The sequence below is a fragment of the Chiroxiphia lanceolata genome, chromosome 15 (assembly GCF_009829145.1).
Source record: "Chiroxiphia lanceolata isolate bChiLan1 chromosome 15, bChiLan1.pri, whole genome shotgun sequence".
In the NCBI taxonomy this organism is placed as follows: domain Eukaryota; kingdom Metazoa; phylum Chordata; class Aves; order Passeriformes; family Pipridae; genus Chiroxiphia; species Chiroxiphia lanceolata.
In genome coordinates this window covers 13,015,354-13,027,072 of record NC_045651.1, presented here as the reverse complement: position 1 = coordinate 13,027,072, position 11,719 = coordinate 13,015,354, and positions in this window count along the sequence as shown.

Here is an 11,719-nt window from a genome sequence, read left to right as displayed (position 1 = left end):
CCTGAAATTTAAGCAGGGAGGAAAGCAAGATGGAGAAGAGGGGGCCAAGGACACTTTGAGTTGATAGACAGGAGAAAAATGAGAAAGGGGAGGATGACAAGACAGATGCTGGTGCATAACAAGTGCCTCACAAGGAGCTGTGATGGAGCACGTCCCCAAACAGCCGGTACAAGGCGCCGAGCGAGCCGGGAGGAGCGGAAGGTGCTCTGTAGGTGTTACTTTTCTGATTTAATAAACTTCAGCTGCTCCCTGCGAACGTGCCGGCACCCGGCTCCACTCAGAGGTGGCAGCTTTGTAACTGGGGCATCGCTCCAGCCCCCGTTGTCAGCACTTCTTGAAGGTGAGAGAAAATTCATACGAGCACCAGGTTTGCTGGCTTTGAGAGGCGCCGGGACGAGAACAGCCTCGGAAATACTATCGGGGCTGACACGTGGGGCTCCTCCCACGCTTGGCAGGGAGGGAAAGCTTAAAAGCATAATTTGTGCAGGAATAAAAAAGCAGCATCTTTGTGCCAATTGGCTTGGAGGCAGTGAGGTGCAGCAAGGAAAACATGATACAGGTTTGTGATCTCTCCGGTAGAGACTGGCTCACAGTTACTGCTTTTAACCACTTTTGGTGGATTGTGTGTTAGAGTGGGTTGTTTTCTACAGTGCCCTGGTATATAAATTGTGGAACAGTAGGTTTTTAGTGAGGTGTTCCTGAAGAGCTGTGGGATGTCTCCATGAGGCCATCGTGGAGTGAGGTGGTGTCTCCTTGTTGCTCAAATCCAGCTTACCCAGGAGCCAAGTGCTGCACATCCCCAATGCACACCTGACTACAGTTATGAAGCTCTGGGAAGGCCTTTGAAGGAGAGGAGATGCCCAAAATGGAATGGAAGTATTTGGAGACCTGGGTGCTCTCCCATGGCTCAAATCAGTTCTTGGACAATTTCTGAGATTTTCCCATTTTCATCTATTTTAAGAAAGTAAACATTCCAAGGGTTTTCTCTAGTCCTTAGGCACTGTAGGGCTGGGGAGAGGTGTCACCCTGGGTGATAGGAGGGAGCAAGCCCAGCTCACAAAGGGTACAGAAGCCTCAATGGCTCCCTCAGCAGTCAGCAGAGCCAAAAGCATTTGGGCATTAAAAGTCACGGAAGATCTTTCTTATGATGGGATATTTCTTTCATTGGCTGATTGCTTTGCCCTCCTTCCCTCTGCTGTTTGTCATGTGTAAGCATAATGTAAGGAAAAAAGAATTCCCAAGGTCCCAGATCCCAGCATGTGTCCATAACCAATTGTCCTGGTAAGCACTGCAAAGGGCAGGGAATCCATATGGCTGGTGAAGATTACACAGATTCTATTTTCACATCCAGCACAAGCCTTCCCAAAGGAGGAGAGGAGTGAGGAGGAAGATCTCATCATATCTGACCGATGCTTAGAAACCAGCTTTGGGTCCCACCAGCGCCGAAATCCCAGGACACATCCTCTTGCTCTAATTTACAGTTACAGCCACAGAGAGCTTTCTCTTGCAAGATAAAAGTGGGCTAAGAGCAGCTGAGGGAGGAACTTCAGGAAAGATGAGGGCAATGTGAGCTCCTCCTGGTTGCACGGCTCAGCCCAGCCCAGCTGTGGGCACAGACCTTGCCTGCATGGCAGGGGCCAAACAACGGGATAATTGCTCTCCCTGCAATACACTGACTATGTACATTTAGATTTCAATTAATTTGCTGGCTCTAAATGAACTGCCTCCTATTGCTTTCAGCAATCAAGGCTTGTTAATTGAAAATAGCGTTTATCTTATCTCTAGGAGAAGGCTGGGCAAAAGTAGGGCAACAGAATCCTGTGTGAAGGTGGCACCAAGTGAAAGGAGGAAGGGAGAAATGAAGCAAAGGAGGAGAGCAGCTGGAATGGCCAAGGCAAAAAGTTCAGCTTTTCAGCTTTTTTTCTGTTTTCTTGATGGCTTTAATGTTTCTAGGATGTCTCAGTTTGGAAGGAGTTTCTTTTTGCCAGGACTCATGTGGTCCCACTTCCAGCTGGTTGTGACTTTCAGTGGGGTTATGTGTGTGCTCAGGAGGCACTGGCTCGTGCTGCAGGGGCTCATGAACACAGGGTTTAGCCTCCCTGCTTCCTCCAATGTCGTGGTGCTGGCTGGGGCTGCTGGAGCACAGGAGGAGTAGCCCATATCTGGGTAACACAGAGCATAAGGAGTAGTTTAATGCATTTCCTTGGGTGACAGGTGAACCCTGAGTAGTTGTTCATCCCATCTTTGTTTCCACAGGAGCAGCCCCACTCCTGCAGAAACAGTGACTGAAATGTCAAGTGTTTTGAAAATCAAATGATACCCAAAGCCCACCTCCTGCTCCATTTCCTAAGGAAAGCCCTTTCAAAAGACCGCCAGCCTTGCTGTACTGTTTGAAGAATGATCCCAGTTTCTTACCTTTGAATTAAGTTGCAAAGTAAGTCCTTAAGACATGGGATCTAGCACAGGTTTGGCTTTTATTTTTTCTCTTTCTTGGTCTGATTACTTAAACCCTCTCTGAATTTCCCACCATTTGAACCTAATGTTATCTCATACACACAGTCGTCATCTCATTAAAAGGAAATCAGAGAAACTGACTTTAATAAATTTTAACACCCTGTGTGAAAAATCTGGCAATTAAAGCTTCCTGCCCCTGGACCTTTGAAAGCGACACGTGGCAAATCCCTGTCAGTCTTTAATAAGCACAGCTCATCAAAGGATGGAGCATGCGGGGGTAGGAGAGGAAGCAGGGGAAGGGAAGAAACAGGAGCGTCAAAACTGAGAGGCTGAAAGACAAAAGCTGACCCTCCTGCCAGAAACTGAGGAGAGAACAAGCATTATTAGAGGAGGTTGATAAGCTCAGCTAGCTCTGGCAGTGAGGGAGGCAGGATGGAGGTGAGTCCAACCAGGCAGCACCGGGCACGCAGCATTAAACAGAGACCCCCCAAGTACAGTTCTGACGTGATTTTTGCTGCTGATGCTGATCTCAAAAGGCAAAAGGTGCTGAAGAACAGCAAGCATGGGGATATGAAGCAAGGCCATGGACCAGGTTGGCTGCTTCTCTGTAGCCCTTCTGGGAAAGAATCCTAGAGATAAATTTATCATCAGGACAAATTTACCCTCCTTGCTACCTGTTGGTGACAATCACTCCAGGGACAGTCACTTCTAATACTGTTTTTCTGGAGAAAGGGTTTGGGTTTTTTATTTTATGGATGGGGAGAAACAGGTATTTCTTATCACTGCTGAAGCCTGGACAGTGGGAAGATGTACTAACCAGGTGTGCAACTTCCCTGTAATCAGATAGGAAACTCCCAAGATTTCTTGGTCCTTCTAGCTCCTTCTGAAGCCTTGAGCAAGTTTTCTGAGCTCTCAATCACCTGGTATTTGTACAAATGGAAATTATTATCTTCATTCCCATTCCCTCATGATTCATCCCTAAAGTACATAAAGTAACAGAAGCATCTTGGAAGAAAGGCACAAAGTATACATGGTGACAGTTTTTATGACTTTGACATCTCTTAATCTGGGGCTAAAAGCTTTGTTACTTTTTTTTTCACTTTCTTATTATCTAGTCCTTCCAGGATGGCAAGAGATGGTGAATAAAGGAGATCTTACAAGGGGAATCACTGATTTTTTGCACAGGCAGGTAAAACACAAGCAGTGAGGAACTGATGATGGACTGGAACACTTTAGCATGAAAATCCTCAGGTGCCTCATAAGGTTTCTCCTCTGAGTCTGCTGAAGTGATAACGCCACTGGAAGAGGTTTTTCAGAAAAGGAATAGCCAGCCAGGGACTGATGGCTTGATTGGATTGCAGTGAAGCTTCACATCATGCCTGAAAGAGAATCTGTGGAGCCAACAGAAGTTTGCTAAAAGAGGAGACCAAGACAGGAGAGTGTGATGCAGCTTGGCTTTTGCCCAGTGTGAGGCAGGTGAGGTGAGCCACAAGCTGAAAATGGACAGTGCAGCAGCTGGAAGGTCATGAAGAACTTGCTCTGAGGAGGTTGAGGAACCAAAAATGATGCGGAAACTGCCTTTAATAAATTTGAACACCCTGTGTGAAAAAGGAGGGCTGAAAGTGTGTCCTGGATAGGTAACTGGGACAGCATTGCCTCTTCCCCTCCAGGGGAAAGGAAAGCTGGTCAGCCTCCATGAACAAAGCTTGTGAAGATGGCCTTTGTTTGCCTCCACGAGCACAGAAATGCCACAGGAAGACCCTTATATTGAAGGCTGTTGATCCAGCCTTCTTAGGGTACTCAGACTTCTCCTCCTGTCTTTATGTAGTTCCTGTGGCCATTTCTTCCATCTCTGTCTTTCCTTTTACACATTTTCCTATGTGGAAACCTGGTCTCGCTGTGGTTGGCTCTGCTTCTCTGTGAAAAGGAGGTGTCTCCTGGCCAGTTCCTGGTGCAATGGCACACAGACAGCTGGCAGCTCACCCTGCCTCCCCATGGTGTTCCCTGCCAGATCTCTAGTTCTCTCCTTGGCATGTAGTGTCCACTCAAGTTCAGGATTCTGGTTTAACCCTAAGATTCAAGCGGTATTTGTGCCTCTTCGGGTCTTTAGGGAATGGATGACATTTATTCAGTTGGCCTTTGCTGATATTGAGGTCAGAGGACAGATCATTTTTGGTGACACTGGCCCCACTCCACGTGCTCACAGAAGCAAAGTGCTGGGTGTTTGTGAAGTGGGTGATGGCACATTTATTTGAGCCCTTAAAAAAACACAGGAGAACATGGGTGCCCTGCAGCCACCAGCTCTCCACTGGGGACAAAGCTTGGGGGAAGAGCCCAGGAGGGGCACCAAAATGCCCTCTGCCCTCTCTGTCTAACCTCAGCCCCAAGTGCTACATCTGTGATTGTGCTCCCCATTCCCAGCACTCTGCAACAAATGCTGCCCTGCAACAGCGGCTCACACAAGAGGACTGAGCCAGGAGAGCCTCTGCCTGCTGTGTGGCTTGGGCCTCTCCTATGCTAAAAAGGAGCATTTTAGGGAAAGCTTTTGTTCTGGATTTGCTATTTCAGCAGTTACTTGTCAGTCCACATTAGCAGGCACAAGGGGATGCTCAGTACCAGTTACACCACGTCTTGCACTGCCATTGCCTTTGGCTTCAGACCCAGATGAGCAGTCCAAGCACCTCAGCTCTCCTGTCCTCCAGATCTCTCTTGGCAAAAGACTTTACTTTTCAGGGAAAAACAGTTCTTTTTATCACACCAACAGGCCCTGCTCCAGCCCCCAGGACTCTGGTTCTTCTGTGACTACAGCAGCCTTTAATTTCCAAGGCAATTTAGTTCTGGGCAAAAAGCAATCTCAGCACCCCTGCCCACTGCCACCTGCCTGCAGCATCCCACATCAGCTGCTGGGGGGGAAATGCAGCTCGGACCCCTGGGGGAGGTACACGGGCCAGGAACTGCAGGAAGCTGAGGTTTTTGATGTTTGCCTTATTTATTTATGCAGCAGCCACCATTTCCACGAGCATCCCTTTCTGCCGAGGAGCGATAAGCTGCTCCTGGCTCCTGCTTGCCCACCCCTGCTGGCTCCATTTTCTGCCAGGCTCCATCTCGTTAACATGCACCAAAAAAGCCCCCGTTCATATCCCTGCCAGGCTGCCCTCCCTGCCCTGCCTCCAAAACACTGCCAGTGTACCATGGAAACAGCTGACTGAGCTTGCTGGGCTCAGCAGAGTGTGCAAGGGAAAGGGAAGAGGGATGGCTCCAGAGATGCCCTGGGTACCCACAAGACAGAGATGCAGCTTCAGAATTAAATTCCCCACTTCCCTTCTCACAGCTGGGCTGGGTATGGTGTGGTGTACAAAGTAATTTAAATATGTGTAATTAAATCAACTTGCTTGCATGGTTTGCAGCTGAAGGTCGGTGATACACGTCTGAGGCTGCACCAGGGTGATTGAAGCCTGAGCCCAACAAGTCCTGTGCTTGGACTTCCTTCCCCTGCATGACAGGTGGGAGCAAACCCCTTGACGGGCTCTGCAGGGGGCTTGCACCTCTCCATGTGGGTGCAGCTCATCCTCAGGTGTGCCCAGCTCCTGCCCTGCCACACTCTCCTGCCCACTGCACCTCGCAGTGCCCCTGGTCCCACCATGGCTCCAGTCCACACTAAAGCCTCTTCACCCTGCAGGGTCTGGGCATCAGCAGTGACGTGCACCTGTCTGGGCAGAGCTCTGCCAGGCAACACTCCTGCATCCCACATTCCTGATTGCTCCATGCTGTGATGTGTCCATCTAGGCAGAGCTCTGCCAGGTAATGCTCCTGCATCCCACATCTCCAGTTACTCCACAATGCAATCCCAGCTGTCCCTCTCCTTCTCCCAGCCCATTGCAGTTGAGCAACCATAAGAGAGAGAGACTGCTGTTGATGATAGTTTCTGAAAGGGATTTGGTAGGACTTCCCATCACAGCAGCAGGCTCATTGTGCCGTGAGCTGAGGAGCAGGAAAAGCTGTTTATCCAGCAGTACCTAGCAAGGAGGAGGGTTCTATTGCCCAGGCAACAGTTTTGTTTGTCTCCAAATACAAGCCAGGCAAGTTATGGTAGAGCCTTTCCCATGGGCCAAGCCAACACCAAGGGGACATCTGTTAACAAGCACTGACGAGTCTCTTGTGAGCACTGAGCACGGGGATGCTGGAGCTACAGAAACATCACTCTGATCTCTGCATTAACACCAACCCTCTCGTGTAACCAGGAGCTGGTGGCTGCACACACAAGCCCTGCACTGGCAGCAGCTGGGCTCCCATCCTGGCTTGGCCACACAGCTGCTGCTCAACCCTGGGCAAATGGCCCTGCTTTCCCAGTGCCTGGGAGCAGCATTGGACAGGGCTGGAGAGGGCACAGCTCCTCTCCAGAGAGCTATAATTAATATTTGGAAGCTGCTCTGGTAATCCCAAACTATCCACATTGTGCCCGTGCCATTCACATCTCTCCTGCTTTGTGAAGCATATTTATTATTATCTTTATTAATTATATACTGCAGTGCACTTAAAATAGGGAGGAGGGGGAAGGAATGGCCAGTATTTTACCGCCATGGAAAAGCAAAATGTTACATTTTGTACTTGTTGAAAGTAAAAAATCTTTCATTTCACAAAATGTGAGATGCATTACTAATTGCACAATTATTTTGTTCTGTGGCACTTGCAAAACAGAACTTGGAGTGCTTTCAGCAAATTCTGGTGTTGAGGAAATAATTGCTTGTTTTTTAAAAAATGTACTAAATTACATGCTCTTCCTTTATGATAGTTATTTCTTGGGTTTCTAGGATCTTTCTGCCCTAACCATTCTTAAGACATAAGAAGCAAAAGCTTTGCTGCATTAGCAATTTTCTGGAGTCGTGTGGACACTGAGGAAAGGAAGGGGCTGAGCAGGGACTACTCCCTGCCCAATTCCCACCACCTGGAGAAGCAGATGAGCCCCTCTCTGACAGGGGTCAGTCTGGAGTGTGTCACTTGCTTCCCCTTGAAGGATGGCCAGGTGACACTTGACATGCAAAATTCATCCTGTGCCCTAAGGAAGTGCCAACAAACATCAGAAATGCACACAGCTGGAGCAGCTCCTGCTCTCAGGGGCAGAGTGGGATGATGCAGGTACTCCAGCTGTCCAGTAGCTTGAGCAGTGGAACAGAGAACGACAATGCTTGTTTGCATTCAGTGAGAGGGACAGGGATGGAGCTGGAATATGGCAGATGAGTTCCTTTCACAAGAGATGCACAGGCTGCAATATGCAAATGCTCCCAGGGAGGTGGATATTGCAGATCTTTAAAATTAGAGGCCCTCTTCTGAGGTGAGAGGTGGGTTAGCCCCACCTCTGCAGTGCTGGGCTGCAACATGTCCTTCCACGGCTGCTCTGATGCAGTTCTCCCACCATATCTTGTCTAGACAAACTCAATTTAATACAACTATAAAATTAATGACATTGGAAATAGTTTTATGGTCTTTTCTTCTGTGTGTTTCTCCCTTGCCACTCTCCCACCACACACATAAAAATCCAGCCGTTGGCAGCCTCAGGTCTCTCTTCCAGCTCTGTCATGAGCTGAGGATGTGCCTGGCAGCACACGAGAGCGAGAGCAATCTCACTCAGCTCAGCAGGTAAGAGCAGATGTTTGGAAAACTAACCTCTTCAAGATGAGAAGAAAAATAATTCTATTTTTGTGAGATTGATCTGCTGGCACCAACAGAGCAATCAGCTGGACTTCTAGGAGAGCGGCAACAAACAGCAAATTAGAAGGTGTCAGCCTGCTGAGATTTCAGGCAAATTAGAACGTCGATTTTGCTACGCTGTGTCTCAGAAGAGGCTGGTTGGGCTAAATCAACTCCTTGCATCCCTGCAAGCCAGCCTCTTACTCTGCTGTGGTGGCCAGTGGCCACGTGCTAAGGTGAGGGAGCTGAGGGTCAGGTGGAAGCTGCCACTGGAGCCCCCTATGAGGATGCTGCACCCACTCCCTGCAGCGCTGGGCTGGCAGTGGCCACCAGGACCTTCCCGCTGAGCTGTTCCTCCAACCAGCCAAAACTTTGACTTCATGTCAATTGGCTGTATTCCTAAAGCGAGCTTGAGCTCTTCCTGTTTCTCTTAGAAGGCTTTGAAATATAGCTACAGTTACAAACCCCAAGATACCAGCACCCAGTGCAGCAGGAGTGCTGGGCAGGGAGCTTTGGCCAGTGGGAGCACAAGCAGTGGATCACCCTTCTGCTACAGCCTGCAGTCCCTAGATCTGGATTTTCCTTAATGCCCCCCAATTCTACCTCATTGTGCTGGTTGTAAATCTCTCTCTTCTCCTGACAGCACGATACTCCTTGCTGGACAACTGAAGAATAGTGAATTGTGATCAGAGTCAATCATTCCCGCGGGAAGTCAGGGGGTCAAACAACTCAAGTTGCCTTTATAGACTGTCAGAGTTTGATGACAGCTGTTTCCACCAATGCACAGTATTTCAGTAACTGTTATTTAGCTGCACTAAGGAGGATCTGAGCACCCCACAGAAACTCTGTCTTTATCCCCAAATACTCACCTACATATACTTTAAACTCTGATCTCATGGGAATGATGCTCCCAATGCTTTCATCCATCAAAACTGATATTGTTCCAAATGAAATGGATAATTAAACATCTCTGCTGATCTTTAAAGCCCTCAGAATAGAAAAATCCCAGTTTACAATAGCATAGAAGCACATCACCGAATAGTACAGATTGGCAGCCAAGTTCTGTTCAGGTAAAGGCAATTACTCTGTGATTTTGTCTTTCTTTGAAGTCATAGAATTTTTAGGAAATGTTTGTCCTTGATTCTAAGGAGACAAAACTTCACCTGACATTTTTAGATTTAGATTGCTGAAGTTTGCTTTCATTCCTTCTCCCATTCCCATTGAATAAAGGTAAACATTTGCCATTTTCTTGTGCCACTTCTACCTCAGAAATTAATGCTCCTTTTTGGCTGAAATGTCCGGAATGAGTTAAGCTACCCCCAAGAAATTACTGCAGTGATGGATGTGCAAGACAGGTGGAATGAAGAACCTACCAGCAAAGTGGGGGAGGGAGAATGCTTTCAAGTGCTTTATAATTGCTAAGATTTTTTTTTTAATCCTGTTTACATTTAACTTTGCACATTAAATTCATAACCGTGGTGTGCAACCAGGTGCAGTAGCAATATACAAAATCTTATTAAGAGGAACAAATGAAGAAGATGGGAGGATCTGGGATGGGAAAGGAGGGGCATTGCCATGGAATTAGCACCTGCTGATTTTCATCCTTTCTAATAAAAAATTGCTTGTCAAGAAACTTGAAGGGGACCAACTACTGTCAGTTAACTATGCACTTGAGAGAAATAATTGGAATGGAAAATTCAATGGCTCACAGCAGTCTCCAAAATCTCCTGGCTCCTTGCATTTCCATTCAGTGGGCTCTGCCTTGCTGCAGCTTGGCATCATACAAGGTCCCTCCTGCTCCTCTCTTGCACTCGCTCTTGTTAATTGCTGTGGTTTTTTAAAAACCTTAAATACAAAAGGGTCTTGAGCAGTTCTGGCTGGATTGAATTATTGTGTTAGCAGCTTTTCAATCCTGCCAGTGATGGTCAAAATAAAAGAGTTAGATTTTAGCCAGGTTTGCAGTTAGAACGGAAAAGAAGGATCAACCGATCACTGGTCTCACTTTGGGAAGTCTCTCAGCTCACACGGGTGCTTAAGCATAATCAGCCACTTTATATTATTAGCTGTAGAAATGAAAGTAAAGTGTCATCATCCTTATGCAGAGACAGAAGTCCTGGACCCAGGGAGAAGTGACTTGTTAAGATTGCTTAGAAAAATAAACGCAAACCCAGAAATGTAATCTCCACTTTGGAATTACTTAAAATTCTTATTGCTGCCACAGGAATAGAAGGACCTGCACAGAGAAAAACAGCAGAAATATGGGTATACTTCAAGATGTATATTTCTATGGCTTTTCTATGGTCAATATGTACCTGCTCCCATGGTCTGGGCTGTATCCTGCACCCTCCCTTGAACAGTGGATCATGAGAGCTCTTCTTGCATCCCAACACCACTCACCTTTGGAAAGGGAGGTAAGGTGTCAAATCAAGAGCTGAACCCAGGGTTGAATCTGGGTCAAAAACTCCTGTCAGGGATCCAGTGAAACCCCCAGCCCAGGTAGTAGCTGCTGGGCAAAGGAGTTATACTCAGTCAATTGAAGGATCTCCAGATCTCAGTGGAAAGCTCTGCTTGAGCATCCCTGGGACAATCTGAATGCATCATCCTGCTCCCAGCAAAACCCTGGAGACTCTCAGACTGGGAAAAGGCACAGGGGCAGGAACACACCACAGCAGGACCCCATGCCCCTGCAAACCCACACGTGCAAGCCCAGGCTTGAGACAGCCCAGGCTCCCCATGAGCACCTGTAAAATCGAAGCTCGGTCTAGCACAAGCCCAGCAGCCCGGCCAGCCCGAGCCTGCTCAGCAGTGGGATCTTTTCCATCACATAAGAAAACATCTGCAGAAAACAGAGGAATGAGAGCTTTACTCCAAGATATGTCATCTCCCTTCTCCACCTTCAGCTCAGTGTTAGTGTGGAGCTGCCGGGGGACTCTGATGTTTGTGGGAAATGTAAAATCATTGCAGCTTTCACATTGTTTAATATTCCTCATCGATTAGTTTCCGTCTCCCTGGAGGCAAGTGGATTTGACTCGGAGCCAGAGTTCGGCAGTACCCAGTGCTGTGGGTGGTATTGAGCTTTCCAGAGAGAGAGAGAGCTGACAAAACAAAATGCAGCAAATTACTTTCAAAAATAAGGACAAGAAAACGAATATCTTTCAGAATTGATGTATTTTCCTGACCTGGACTAAAATCTCAGTACTGTTTGCATAAAGCTTTAACTCCCTGAGACAGTTTGTTTCGGCTCCAAACCATGGATCTCATTGGTTGCAGCTACAGAAATGTCATGTGGGCATGGTTTTCATTTTTTCTGCCAAGAACTGGCTGTATTTGCTGTGCCCACCCAAGAGGAGGCTTGTGGGTGCAGCAGCCATGTGTCCTCTCCAATCATCCAGGGTGCCGGTGGCACGACGCTTTGTGCCAGTTCCCCACCTCACCCCTCTCCTGTCAACAGGACTTCCAAGTCTGCCCTGGAGCAGGTAGAAAGAGGAAGAGCTGCCTGTTCAGTTGGCACACACAGAGCTGCTGTCAGGGAAAAGGCAGGCCAGCAGAAGCAGGGTACAGAGCTTGTGGTAGGCCA